This window comes from Pinus tabuliformis, chromosome 7, assembly GCF_031772625.1.
Source record: "Pinus tabuliformis cultivar Carrire ecotype Pingquan chromosome 7, CPIR1, whole genome shotgun sequence".
Taxonomy (NCBI): Eukaryota; Viridiplantae; Streptophyta; class Pinopsida; order Pinales; family Pinaceae; genus Pinus; species Pinus tabuliformis.
In genome coordinates this window covers 1,588,440,034-1,588,455,447 of record NC_142293.1, presented here as the reverse complement: position 1 = coordinate 1,588,455,447, position 15,414 = coordinate 1,588,440,034, and positions in this window count along the sequence as shown.

The following is a 15,414-nucleotide window of genomic DNA, read 5'->3' as shown; positions in this document are numbered from 1 at the left end:
CTTTTGGAGATTTCTTATTCCTCTTTGAGCTAGTTCTTCTTGTGTGGTAGCCTCTTCTAAGGTGCCTTCCCTCCATTCTAGTTGATTTGCATATTTTTCTATGTGAGGCAACCTTAAGTGACCATAACTGGCCAGCCTATATCTGATCCTTCTTAAGCTTATGAAATGAGTTGGGTCGTACGGTTTCCAAAGGAAACTGGTCTGTAAGCCAAGGCTTTCTAGCATTCTATCTGCCTCTTGCCAACCTTCCTCCCTTTTATTGTAAATGAAGTGGCCTAATTGATTTCTAACTTTAAGCTGTGATTTCTTGCCCCTGCTTGAAAAATGGAGTACATCAGCATTCCCAAATTGCCTGAAATACTCGAGGGCAAACAATCTCATAGGCACATATCTGGGTAATCTGTATGGGGGCAACTCACACCCATATATTCTAATGACTATGTGGTTTTGGTAAAAATACCAATCCCCAATGCTGTATACCTTGGACAACTGAAGAATCCTCTGCATCTCATCAGTCATTCTTGGAGGAGGTGAGCTCATAAGCAGAGACATGGCTGGGTGGATGAAGAGGTCTATAAACTCACAATAAGTGTATGGGGAATAAGATCTGCAGTGGAAAGCAGAGGACCAATAGACCACTGACCTTGGATTGCCTTGTGCATCCACTCTTTTCACAGGAAAAGGAAATTTATCATGTTGATAGTATAGGATTAAATGGTAGATATAGGAGGTGTATCTAAACACCCTTTCTCTTGCCAAGTCTATCAATTGCTCATGTATTTTATTGGAGATGTAAGTGGCATAGTCATAACAGATTGGGGGCTTACCAGGGGAAAACATGGCCATCATCACCAGCACAGTTTCATCAACAAATTTTATTGAATTATAGCCCAGTATGGGACTAATCATGTCTGCAAGGTCTCTGCCCAATTGATTCAGGTATACATGAGAAATGGGAGGGTACTTCATAGTCTCAGAGGTTGAATCAATGAACAATTGATTTATCTTAGCGATTTGAGCATCTGTCAATTTAGCTCCTTGTTTTATCAGATCCATCAGTGACAAAGGAACTAATTTCTTATCAGTCTTGAAGTTCAGCATCTCTCTGATGGCTACAGGGGTGACATAAAAAACAACTGAGCCTGAAGGGTCAAGCACAGCCCTCTGAGTGGGGTCATAGCAGTCAGCACATCGGTGGATTAGGTCAGGGAACCGGTTGACCTGAGGGAGCTTGAAGATGGGGAGGAAAGAGTCCCAAATGCCCAATATATCCATTCCACTATCATGCTTGAGTTTCAATTCATTTAGCAAGTGAATGTGATACTTGCTATGCATTAGCATTTCCTCTGATATTTGGTAATCTTGATCTGCTAATGGTTTCCACTCCAATTCTCTCTGAGGGGCATTCAATGGAGCAACATTCAGGGCAACAGGTGCCACTGGTGTATCCATGTTTTACAAGTGAATTTGGGTTGAATTTCGACTATTTGTGGGAGAAATACCGTCCTGCGCGGTACGTTAGGTAATTTGCTGAATTACAGCCCGTTTCAGAGCAACAGGGGTGTAATTGGGCACAATTGGCCGGTTTAAAAAAGGAATTAACTTAGTTTCAAGGTGTAGCAGGCTTATTTCTCAGGTGAAAATGGTCAATTTCCTGGTTTTTAATCAATGCAGGACGTAACAGAGTGTGCAGTCGGAGAATTGGTAAATACCTGGTTTTATAACGATGGAGGAGCTTGGTTGCAGTCAAATGCTGAGCAGCAGCAGCTCCAGAATGGTCTTGGTAGGTTGGCGGCAGCAAAGGATGTGAAAACATATGCAGGAGGCAGAGCAAAAAAACATATACAAATGCGCAAAAATGGCAAAATTCGGCAAAATATGGACTTTTGGGCATTGGCGCGAAAATTTGGATGACGTCAGCATGACGTCATCAGGTGGGGCCAGGGTCGGGTGACGTCAGCATGACGTCATCAGGTGACATGGCGGCCTGTGAGTGGTCCACGAGGACTGCATAGGTGGAGTGACAGCTCGGAGCGATGGCGGGCGGGGGCGCTGATGCGGCGGTGAAGTGGCGTGACGTTGGCCTGACCAGTCAGCGGTAAACCAGACACGGTAAGCGGTATGATATCGCACCGCTCTTCATACGGAAGCGGGATTGTCAGAAGGCGGCCCGATAAGATTTGGGGGCGACGCGTGGCAGAGGCCTGACGTCACCCTCTGACAAATTTTGAGAGGTAACGTCCGGTCTTCGGGGCCGTCCGATATGGATGTGGGCCGTCGGATGGGAAAACCCAGATCTGACGGTCGACGGGTTGATAAGGTGCTAGGACAATACGACAGCGGGCGAGGAATATTTAATTATTTTTTTGGAAATGCGCGCCCAGGCGGACCTTTGGACTTTGGCGGGTTTTATGGGTTTTTTCAATGTATTTTCTGTGAAAATGCGCGTCGCGCCAAAACTTTGGATAAAGCGGAACAATGGTTTTTTTGGTGTGTTTTGCAAATAGCGCAGGTTAGGGGTAATAGTGGGTTTTTACAAGGTTTCTTTGCAAATAGAGTGGGTAAATGATTTCAAAGGTTTGTAAAGGGGAAAGGGGTGTAGCTTAGGTTATTAGACTGACCAGGGGTCAATTTAATCCCTGCTTTTGGGCATATGGCTATAATTGCCAGGGGGGGGAATATTTATACATTGCTTGGGGTTTATACACCATAGTCTTTATAATAGTAGGGGAAAAGGGGGACATAAGGGATTTAGATAATAAGAAGTTAGGAGTTAATATGAGTGGAAAAGGTGGATGAAGGGGGAAAGACACTAAGTTTCTATATGGAATCAACTTAGTTCAGGAAGTAGATCAAAATGAAAAGAATTTTACACAAGAAATGTGGCTTTTTAAAGAGATAAGAATCAACAAAAGAGTTTGACTTTCTTTCATGAACATAGGTAGTATTGGGATGTTAGCAATGAATTTGATGGGGGATAATCTGGAAGTTAGACAGGCTTCATTGTACTGTTGCAAAACTGCTGAGTAAGAGACCTGCACTGGCACCATGTTTTTCCTTTGCTTGAGCCAGTGACAAAGGAACTATGCTTCTGCAACCCCTATCTACCTACCCATCTACTGCCTAGCATTTTTTGTTACTCCAAGGAGGGTGCACTTAGACTTGCAAACCCTTATGTGCCTTTTCTTTTCCTTTGGCTTTTTTCTTTTGATTTTTCTATCTAAGGCTAGCCTTATTGCTTCCAAGGCCCCAGATTAAACAGTTGGGAACCTTCATTCTCTACCTAACTACTTTATCTGCCAAGATTGAACTGTTTGGACAGATTTCTTTCTCTAATCTACAACAGAAAATTGAAACATGGCATGATCCAGATTAGGCTATTGGACCTTCCATCCAAATTCAGTTAACATCAAGCTATGTACACATGTTGCATTCTCTTGGAAATATGGGATATTTGCATCACCAAAGCAGAGCATATTTGGAACTTTCTTTGCCAATCATGAAATATGAAACCTATTGGTATAGGTATCTAACAGTGGCTCCACATGGGGATGGTTTTTCTTCTTGAAAGACCAAGAACAGCAGGTCAGAATGCCTTGGCCCTTGAATTCTTCTATCAAAATTTGAAGACTCTCTCTTTGTACTTCAAAACTGGAGGCTATCACCTCCGTGGAACTTCTGGAATATAAAGCCCTTTTCTGCTTATTTACAGCAACTTCTTAAACTGAACTATTTGTATGCTGAAAGAAAATATATACACCTGATTATGTACAGAAGGGGAGATCCTGCTATGTACATGGAAAGTAGTCAAAATAGTGCTTCAACATCCGGCCATTCACAGGGCCTTCATCTAAGTCAGTTTCATCCAGATTTTTTAGGAAGTAAGTGTTGTTTCCTTGCACTGCTTGGATAACAAATGGTCCTCTCCAAAGAGAATCAAATTTTCCATGTTTTCCTTTATCTTCCCTTCTTGAATCCCACTTGAGGACTTTGTCACCCATGTTGAAATCTTCAGCCTTAGTCCTTCTATCAAAAGCTTTCTTTAACTTCTCTTGTAGGCCTTGAACTCTGTTAAACACCTGATCTCTAGTTTGCTGCAAACATATTATTTGATTGATCCTTCTTTGCATGTCATTGGGCTCAGCTTGACTTTCTTGAAGTATTTTCATAACAGGAACCCCTAGTGATGAAGGAAATTTGGCTTCTAATCCATAGACTAACTCATATGGGCTGACCCCAATGGATCTCTTGGTTGTTAGTCTATCTGCCCATAAGGCATTCACAAGCTTCTTATGCCAATTCTTCTTATTTTCTTCCAACACCTTCTTTATGATGTTTACAAGGCTTTTATTTGATGATTCAGCTAGGCCATTTCCTTGAGGGTAGTATGCAGTGGAATGGCCCAAAGTAATATGAAATTTGTGGCAGAAGTTCACCATCTTCTTGGATCTGAAAGCAACAACATTGTCTATTATTATCTTGTTGGGGCAACCAAATCTAGACAATATGTTATTCTCCAAAAACTGGATGATAGTTGAATCATTGGCCTGTCTACATGGGATGGCCTCAATCCATTTGGTGAAGTAGTCTGTGGCTGTGAGGATCCATCTATGTTGGCCTGAAGATGAGGGATGAATTCCCCCAATGAAATCCAAGCCCCATTGTTGAAAAGGTCTCTCTGTTGCAATAGGCCTCAAAGGAAGTGGCAGTAACTTTCTCTTTCCCTCAAACATTTGACACTTATGACATGAAGTGGTAAATTTTTTAACATCAGTGAACAAAGTGGGACAATAGTAACCAGCCCTCAGTATCTTATCCACAGTGGACTTCCAATACAAGTGTCCACCACAATCACCTGCATGAAATTCTTTCATGACATTGTTAGTCTCATTCTCAATTAAGCAGTTTAACAATATACCCTCATGGTTTTTCCAAAGCAAATTGCCATCCATGACACAAAATTTTGAAGCTTTCATTTTTAGAAATCTAGATTTGGTTCTGGACAATCCTGGGGGAGCACACAGGTTTTGCAATGTATAACAGATATCAGAATACCACTGGGATTGTTCAAAGGCTGCATTGATCTTTGGAGTCGCCAGCTCCGGTTCACTGTCCAATTGGTTAATGTCCAAGGCTTGAAAATTTGTTTCAGACATTAATTTATCCAAACCTTGCCCTTTTGTCAATTTTGTAGGTCTTATCTCAATATCAAATTCTAAAATGTTGGCAATCCATTTTCCTCTTCTGCCTTCTAAGTTTTCTTGAGTGAGTATGTCTTTCACAATGGGACTTGGTACATAAGCTATAACATGGGAGTACAGGATGTAGATCCTGAAGTCTTTGATGGCTTTGACCAAAGCATAAGCTTGTTTTTCCATGATCTGATATTTCAGAGGTGCATCTCTAAGAGCTCTACTAAAGAAAGCAATAGGTTTCTCATTTCCTTGGTCATCTTTCTGCAATAAAACAGCAGCAATGGTATGCTGGGAGGCAAAAGAGAAAATGATAAACTCTTTGTCAAATTGGGGATTTGTTAAGACTGGAGTTTGGGTAAGGGCCAATTTGATACCTTCAAAAGCTTGATTTGCTTCTACTGTCCACTTTACTTTTGAATCCTTTTTTAGCATGTTGTTTAGTAATCTGATTAATTCTGCTAAGTTTGGTATAAACCTCCTTAGAAAGTTGATCTTTCCCAAGAAGGCTTGTAATTCTTTGATGTTTCTTGGATGGGGCATTTGCAAGATAGCCTGTATTCTGTCTGGGTCAATTCTAATGCCATCCTTAGAGATGATGTGGCCTAACAGCTTACCTTCTTCCAAACCAAATAGAGACTTCTTAGGATTTAAGGAAATTCCATATTTTCTACATGTTATGAATATCTGTCTCAAGTGTTTCAGATGTTCTTGGTCAAATTTTGAGAAAGGTGTGAGGTCATCTAAGTAAATGACAAGAAAGTCATGGATCTCTTTAGCAAAGGCAATGTCCATTGCTCTTTGAAATGTAGCTCCTGCATTTTTCAATCCAAAAGGCATTTTAACATATTTGAAAGTTCCCCATGGGTTGTGAATGTTGTTTTATCTTGATCATCAGGGTGGACTAGGATCTGATTGAAGCCTGAGAATCCATCAAGTAATGATATTCTTGAAGCCCCCACCACTCTCTGGAGAATGTGATCCATTTTAGGTAAGGGATAATTGTCTTTGAGGGATACTTGGTTTAAATTCCTTAGGTCAACGCAAAGCCTAATCTCCCCAGTTTTCTTTCTTGTGGGCACCAAATTTGAAATCCAGTCTGAGAACCTGATTGGGGCTATGATACCAGCTTTATACATTTTTTGTACCTCTTTTTCAATTGAAGGGAGAAGCATAGGATTGATCCTTCTCAATTTTTGCTTGAATGGCTTTTGATTAGGCTTCAGAGGGATGGTGTGTTGGATAACAGAGGTGTCATAGGATTTCAAATCCTCATAACTCCATGCAAACACATCTTGGAACTCTTTAAAGAGGTCAATATATTTAGGCTTCTGGTCAGGAGGTAAAGATGCAGACAATTTTATTATTTTGGGTTTTTCAGGAGTCCCAATGTTGCATTCTTCAATGGTAGCATTGAGGGGCTGCATTTTCGGTTTTCTAGGGACATCATTTGAATCAAAAATGTCCTCCAATGGAGTTAGGCCTGTTGGCAGAAAGTTATCCTTTAGTTCTATGATTTCAGCCTCTGTACCAGCTATTTCATCCAAATGCAGTTGTTCCAGTTCTTGTATTTGTTGCTTGTCGAAGCTTGTTGAACAAAGCATTTGACTTGCTGTTTTGGGTGATATAGCTATTTGGTCCTGTTCACTCAATGGTTGTATGTATTTCACAGAATCCACTTCAATGTTCAAACCTGAAAATTCGTGCTGCAAGGTTAAGAAATTATTTATCTGTGTGTCATCTTCAAATACTTGCCAATCTTTAACATTGTTTGGGACAGAAGGTCTGTGTTTTATCTCGGCTGTAAAACTATGGTTAGGTTCAAAAGGCAATTTGCATGTACTAGCAAATGTGGCTAAACTGTGTGCATGAAGATTGTGGGCTCTAGCTATCTTGGTTATCTGAAATTCAGTGAAAGTTTTAAGCATTTCAATAGCAGCAAACCTATATGACCTTAGTCTTTTGTCATTGGTGACAAAATTACCTTTCACTTGTTGGATAATAAGGTCTGAATCTCCCATGATTGAAAGTTTTGTGGCCTCTAATGTTTTTACCAGTTTGAGGCCCAGCAAAAGAGCCTCATATTCTGCCATATTGTTGGTACATCTGAAATTAAGCCTGTAGGCCCGACCTTGTGCATGATTGCTTTGTTTTTTATGAATCCACACTCCAGCTCCTGCCCCTAATTTGTTGACTGATCCATCAAACTCAAGGAACCATAAGATCTCATGTTTTAAGGGATTTTCAACATTCTTTCTATAATTCGGGATTATAAGTTGGGGTTCTTATTTTTCATCTGGTTTATCTTTTAGGAGTGACTCATCAATTGGTTTCTCAATTTTGATCTCTTGGGGACTCGGTTGCTTACTCTCATGCATATTTTGTTCAAGTGTGACCGATTTATTATCACTCTCAGGATTTGTATCATCATTGAACATAATAAAGGAATCCATATCTGAATGAACTGCATAAATGGGGAAATTTTGAGGCTTTTCTTCACTGCTCACCACATATTTCATAAGTGACTCTCTATATAGCCTCTTGGGCTGACCAAAGACTGAGATGGTGGCATATGACATGTCTAACTGCAGGGAACCTTGGAGTTTAGCCCCCCATGATCTTGATAACAACATTCCATATTTGGGTGGGATATCAGCAACTACCACATCCATTAAGATTGTTTTCTTTGGATACTGGACAAGGGATACGCATAGATCTTTTATCAAACCTAAACACTTAACTTGGCTGGAGTCAAATGAAAATAGGTCCTTATAAGGTCTTGTAATGTCTAGGTTAAGTCTCTCCATCACTGATTTAGGCATAAGGTTATGAGAGGCACCTGAATCAAACATTGCATTGTGTAATATTTTATCATGCACATGCAAGCTGACATAAAAAGGTAAGATCCCTGTAACTGCTGTCTTCCCATCAACCTCTGGACCGAAAAGTAGTTCTGGGGTATCATCCAACACATTGACATCATCTTTATTATGGGTAAGTTGAAGGGACTTTTTGATTTGTTGTTTGTAAATGTCATGCTTGGCTAGCTCTGAAAGAGGAATGGCTATCTTCAATTTGCCAATTTCAGCTTCTAAGTCAAAGGGTTTTTCAGATTGGACCTTGGTATTGTGGTTGACAACCTTTTCTTTGTTGTTCAAATTTTCTTCTTGGTTTTCACTCTGATCTTGAGGCTTGTCCTTTTTACTCATCTTTTGGGAAGTAATGCTTAGATTAGGCTGCAAGGGTGCTGTAGCCATTGATTGTTGATTTGGGGAAGATGCTTCAGTTATTTCTTCAACTGTTACTTCATTTGTAATTGAATCAGTTTTGTCAATTGGCTATGTGACAATGGTTTTCTTAGGTAGTGGAGTGTCCTTTGTTTTATCAGGCTGTGTCACATTTATAGTTCTGCTCCTTAGCTTGTATTGCTTATGAACTTCATAAACAACTGTGTCATAGCCTTGTTTAAAGTCGAATGACTCACTTGACTTGGTTTGGAACTGCTTAATGTCATCATCCTTATGATCTTCTTGACTCAGAAAAACTTGTTGATCATCATTCAGGCCCATTAGGTTAATGTGGGTGTCATCTATCTGTTCATTAGAAGTGGATGCTTCTGTATAATTTTCTTGGAACGGAGGTCTAATCTCTGGTTCAGAATTTGCTTTACCAACATTAGGATTTTGGTTTCTTCTGAAATTGGGATTCCTAATAGGATTATTCTGTGGTGCTTCCCATGATGACTTCCTCTCAACTGATTCTACTCTGTCACCTAATCTCTGCATACCAGTGATTATTGCATCCAGTTTTTGATCCCAGCCTGAAGGCTCTTCTTTAAAGGTAGTCTTTCTCTCAGTTCTTGTCCTATTTCTCTTGGCTATCAGGTTAGCTTCTACACTTACTGCTATATCTTGCATTTCAGCTAAAGTTCAGGGAGCCCTTTCCCTTAATTGGTATGCCATATCTGAATCAAACCCATCAGGAAAGGTGTATAGGGCTAAGTCAGGTGGGGGTCTAAGATTTTGGGGAATAGCATTGTAGACATTGTTAAACCGAGCACAGTAGTCAAAGACAGTTTCTTGGGGACTTCTTTTAATTGTATTGTATTCGGATAAAATATGAAGTGGATCCTTTTTCTTCTCCCATCTGTTGATAAATGTTTGATAGAGGGCTTCAGGGTCAGCTATTGAGTTTGCTGTAAGTGACCTAAACCATGTTCTTACATCTCCTGTTAGGCTTTGTACAAAAATTTTCATTCTAACCCCATCATCATCTATTTCGTAGTTTTCAAAGTAGTCCTGCATTTTCTTAGTATGTTGAAGGGCTGGATATGAGCCAGTACCATCAAAGTATGAGATCTTGCTTTGGTACTCTTGAGGCATAGGAGCTGGATTGGCCGGTAACTGTAGTGGGGCATATCTATTAGCCATGTTTGGTGGGACAATAGGGAAAACAGGGATGAATGGGACAAGTGGAGGAAATGGGATGAAAGGGATGTGTGTAGTTGATGGAGTGGTTGAAAGGATACCTTGTGATGTGGATGAAGAACTAGGAGATTGTGGGCCAGTTGTATGAGGATGTAAAGAAGCCTTGGCAGGGGTTGGAATGTCAGTTTGGAGACCTGCTTCCGAACTTGAGTATGATAAAGTCCCTTCTGATTTGTGTCTCTTGAGGGTTCTTGCAATCAAGTTTGGATTTTGAAACTCAGGTGTTGGATCAGGATCTGGGTGTGATCTTGTGTAATGAGTTTTCTTCATAGGAGCCAGCTTCTATAACTTTCTTTGTGAGAATTTGTAAGGAGGTAGTGATCTTTTGACAAGGACTGGTCAGTTATAGCACAACTATATGAAACCTAATGCTGAATAAAGATTGACTGAGGCAGCTTTTATATACTCCTGCAAATGCAAAGCAGAGGCAGTTTCTAAGGCTATTTGGCTGTCACTCAGGCTTTATCTACAGCATTAAGAACCAGATAGGAGGTTGCAAAGTTTATCCAGGTCCCCAGTGGAGTCGCCATTTATGTTAACACCCAGGTTGTTCCCTTTGACTCCTGAGGGAATACGGCCGGGGTAACCACTAACCAAGCTTTGGATCACAGGTTCTAGCCAACCTGTAATCAGAGAGGGCTCTCTCTTTAATTGTTTAACTTTGTTCTTGAGAATCTTAGGCTAGATATGAGGTGAAGGTTTGGTTTAAGAATTTTGGTTGAATGATGTCTTTCAGTACCTAAGGTGATATCTTCAGACAGTTTTAGACCATTGGGCAATGGAGTCTGTGGTTGCAGGTTGTTTGAAGTGTTTGAGTGTGATTATTGAAGCAACAGGGCCATTTAGATATTTCATGAAACAAACTTGAAATTGTAATGATGAAGTATGCTTAACCAGTGGAAGGCAAATAAGAAATTTCCACTAAATTAGTGATGTGAGAAAGAGATGTATTGACCAGGAGCAGGTTTGAATTCCTGAAAGATAATCACTGTGAAAGGTATAGTTTGGAAGTGCAGCAATTAAGAATTACACTCTTATAACTATAACTGAGGAAAACATACATAATAGCTTAGATTGAGCTCAGGGTATTCTATGAATAAATCCTGAAGCTATTCTTTTTCTTTGCCATTAAACTTGTGAAACAGAACATGAATGGATTATGAAGGAAATAACAAACATAACGAAACAGGTTAAAGAAACTTATTGTTCCATGAAATACGCAGGAATCCTGTAGCATTCAGCAAGCACACCAAAACGCATCAGACAACACAGAACTTTGGAAATTCCATCAGCTTTGTTGTATTAACACTCTGAACATTTACAGCATAGTATCTCCTGAAGAGAAAATCAACAACCCCTGCAAGCTTATGCGAGGGGGAATATATACAATCGGTTATACAAAAATATCTGAACCGCTGAGTCACTTGATAGATAAATGCGCTCACCAACTTTACAAAATAGCAGATAAGGAAGTTATTACTGCTCTAAATACAAAATGAATACTCTTTAATTCTGTCAGAAGTCTTTTTGACCTTTGGAGGCCACTGAGTCGGTTGAGCGTTCTGCATTAATGCTGAATGATGTGTCTTTATGGCTTTGTCATGTTGTAGCTTTCTCGGCCCTGTCATCTGTAGCTGTCAGTATTGCTTTAGTGGCCGAATTGGTTTGCTGAGCTGGCTCAGTCCATTCTTCTCCAGACATACTGAATGCATCAAATCTTTCTGATCCTGATGACTTATGTTTTTTGATGAAAAAACTTGATGAAAGCCTTTTGTTTACAGTAACAACTGTATCATTTTGGTCCACCATTCCTGTGTAGGCAGTTGATGTCTCAAAATTGCATCTAAGATTTCATCTGCCTCTGTGTATTTGTAGAAGTTTGGAGGCACTTCAAACAAATGTTTGATCTCATTCATAATAAAAAATAAGTTCTCTACTCTGTCATAGAGACTTTGCCCAGATGCCGGCCCTGTTTCCTCTGAGGTACTTGATCCTGCAGTGATCTGATTGGTGGCAAAAGTATTCACCCTTTTGGCATAATTTTCATGTGAAAGTAGCCTCCCTGCGCTGTTCAGCAAGCCAGGAAGGCCTCTACTCTGTAATGCTGCAAACTTATCCATGAATCTGTTTACTTCTGTTTGCATGTCCTGGCTTCTTCTATCCAGTGTTTGTACCAGGCTTCTCAATGTAAGGACCCTCTTTATCAGCAGGATGGTTTCAGTTCTATTGGGGATCCCAATTGCTGCCAGCTGAGGACCTGTGCGGTTATTGAGAACGTTGATCATTCTATTGGCTATCTCGGGCATATTGCCTAGAGATGCCCTTGCCCTTTGGACTTCCCTGTGTGCCTTGGCTATGAGCTCCATTTGTTCATGAATTGTCTCTATATACTGCCACTGATTTGTTATTGATTGGCCAATGTTGGCCCATAAAACTGTCTTGACCTCAGCTACAACCTTGTCAAGGGTGAGCTCTTTCTCCAACTCCTTTATCTTCTCCTTGAGAGCCTTCACTTCTCTGCCCTTTTTAGCTACATTTTGCTTAGACTTGTCATATTTTTCATTCAGCTTAGCTAAATTCTCCTTGGCTTCATTTAGCTCTGCCATTTGGGCTTCCAGGGCTTGAATCTCGTTCATCAGCTTCTGCATGTCAAGGCTTGGAGCCTGCTCTGATGTTGGTGCTGGTGCTGATGTAGATGGAGCTGTCTCGACTGTTTGCACTGTAGGAGGAGTGACAATTTGAGGGGGTTCCTCAAGGTTGATTACTTGTGGAGGGAGCTGAGATGTTTGGCCTCCTTCTTTCTGCTGTAGGGCTGCCTGTAATGCAGCCTCTGTCTCTATTAATTTTTCTTCAGTCTGCACCAATTGTTTGTGCAGTGTTACCAGCAATGTTGTTGTATCCTGGTCCTTCCTCTGCTGAGCAACCTCTTCTGTTTGGGGGTGAAAGGTTGCTGGGATCTTTATCATCTTCCTTAGAGCTGCAATATCTGCATCTCTTTCTTTTAGCAGTGCCTGCACAGTTTTGGGATCCTTTGGGTCATGCCCAAGCTCTATGATTATTTCCTCCAGAGACCTGATCCTGTTGTCTTTAGCCTGGGAGGATGCCTTTTCTAACTCCAATTGTGCAGTGGTATTATTCAAAGAATTCTGCAATCTATAATTTGTCAATGTATTATCAGCTAGGGTAGCATACACCATCTCACCTGTCTGTTTATGCAATTCAATTTGATCCATTGGGTGGATTTCCTTGGACAAGATTTCCAAGTTTGTTCTTATATAATCAGCTGCAGACTGTGGCTGCAGCGCTGTGGGCTTGAAATGGCTCATTATCATTTTGCCCTCTTACACATTATATGCAGACATCAACCTCTGCTGGTTTGTAGGAGCCATTTTCAACAAGTGGTTGTATAGCTGTAACCTCAATGGCTCATTTCTGGTCTTGATGTCTATGAATTGTTTCTTTATGCTAGACTCACCCTTTCTTTGTTGCCCTGAGGTGCTGACCTCTCCTCCAAGTGTTCTTTGTTGCTCTTGCTGTAGTGAGCTAGCTGATACCTCTGTGCTGGGGGGAACCATCTGCGTTTGACCAAAAGGCATCTCCTCCTCTGAGAAAGGATCGAGCCTTTGTCTCTTTTCCCATTGTTGTGATGCTGCGGTGCTAAGGGGAGTCTGTTCCTCTCTATCTCTCTTCTTACCCTTCTCTTCATTTGTAGGGGTTTGGAGCACCGAAGTCTCCACTGTAACATTCTACATTGAGGCCTCCTTTTCTTGCGTTTGCTCATTATTAGGACCAGGAGCCTCTGCCATTTCTTCCTGCTGTTCAGGCTGATTTTCAGGCTGTTCTTCTTGGGCTGATTTCTGTTCTGTTTCCTTGCCTTTATCCTTGGCTGAAGTCTCTGCTGTGATTGGGGCTTGGACTGTCTTTTGTGGAGCTGTAGATGATGGGGCAGTTGCTCCCACTTGAGTGTCTGGAAGAGAAAATACCTGTGAACAAAGCTCCAAGTCAGCCAACTTTTGGAGATTTCTTATTCCTCTTTGAGCTAGTTCTTCTTGTGTAGTAGCCTCTTCTAAGGTGTCTTCCCTCCATTCTAGTTGATTTGCATATTTTTCTATGTGAGGCAACCTTAAGTGACCATAACTGGCCAGCCTATATCTGATCCTTCTTAAGCTTATGAAATGAGTTGGGTCGTACGGTTTCCAAAGGAAACTGGTCTGTAAGCCAAGGCTTTCTAGCATTCTATCTGCCTCTTGCCAACCTTCCTCCCTTTTATTGTAAATGAAGTGGCCTAATTGATTTCTAACTTTAAGCTGTGCTTTCTTGCCCCTGCTTGAAAAATGGAGTACATCAGCATTCCCAAATTGCCTGAAATACTCGAGGGCAAACAATCTCATAGGCACATATCTGGGTAATCTGTATGGGGGCAACTCACACCCATATATTCTAATGACTGTGTGGTTTTGGTAAAAATACCAATCCCCAATGCTGTATACCTTGGACAACTGAAGAATCCTCTGCATCTCATCAGTCAGTCTTGGAGGAGGTGAGCTCATAAGCAGAGACATGGCTGGGTGGATGAAGAGGTCTATAAACTCACAATAAGTGTATGGGGAATAAGATCTGCAGTGGAAAGCAGAGGACCAATAGACCACTGACCTTGGATTGCCTTGTTCATCCACTCCTTTCACAGGAAAAGGAAATTTATCATGCTGATAGTGTAGGATTAAATGGTAGATATAGGAGGTGTATCTGAACACCCTTTCTCTTGCCAAGTCTATCAATTGCTCATGTATTTTATTGGAGATGTAAGTGGCATAGTCAAAACAGATTGGGGGCTTACCAGGGGAAAACATGGCCATCATCACCAGCACAGTTTCATCAACAAATTCTATTGAATTATAGCCCAGTATGGGACTAATCATGTCTGCAAGGTCTCTGCCCAATTGATTCAGGTATACATGAGAAATGGGAGGGTACTTCATAGTCTCAGAGGTTGAATCAATGAACAATTGATTTATCTTAGCGATTTGAGCATCTGTCAATTTAGCTCCTTGTTTTATCAGATCCATCAGTGACAAAGGAACTAATTTCTTATCAGTCTTGAAGTTCAGCATCTCTCTGATGGCTGCAGGGGTGACATAAAAAACAACTGAGCCTGAAGGGTCAAGCACAACCCTCTGAGTGGGGTCATAGCAGTCAGCACATCGGTGGATTAGGTCAGGGAACTGGTTGACCTGAGGGAGCTTGAAGATGGGGAGGAAAGAGTCCCAAATGCCCAATATATCCATTCCACTATCATGCTTGAGTTTCAATTCATTTAGCAAGTGAATGTGATACTTGCTATGCATTAGCATTTCCTCTGATATTTGGTAATCTTGATCTGCTAATGGTTTCCACTCCAATTCTCTCTGAGGGGCATTCAATGGAGCAACATTCAGGGCAACAGGTGCCACTGGTGTATCCATGTTTTACAAGTGAATTTGGGTTGAATTTCGGCTATTTGTGGGAGAAATACCATCTTGCGCGGTAGGTTAGGTAATTTGCTGAATTACAGCCCGTTTCAGAGCAACAGGGGTGTAATTAGGCACAATTGGCCGGTTTAAAAAAGGAATTAACTTAGTTTCAAGGTGTAGCAGGCTTATTTCTCAGGTGAAAATGGTCAATTTCCTGGTTTTTAATCAATGCAGGACGTAACAGAGTGTGCAGTCGGAGAATTGGTAAATACCTGGTGTTATAAC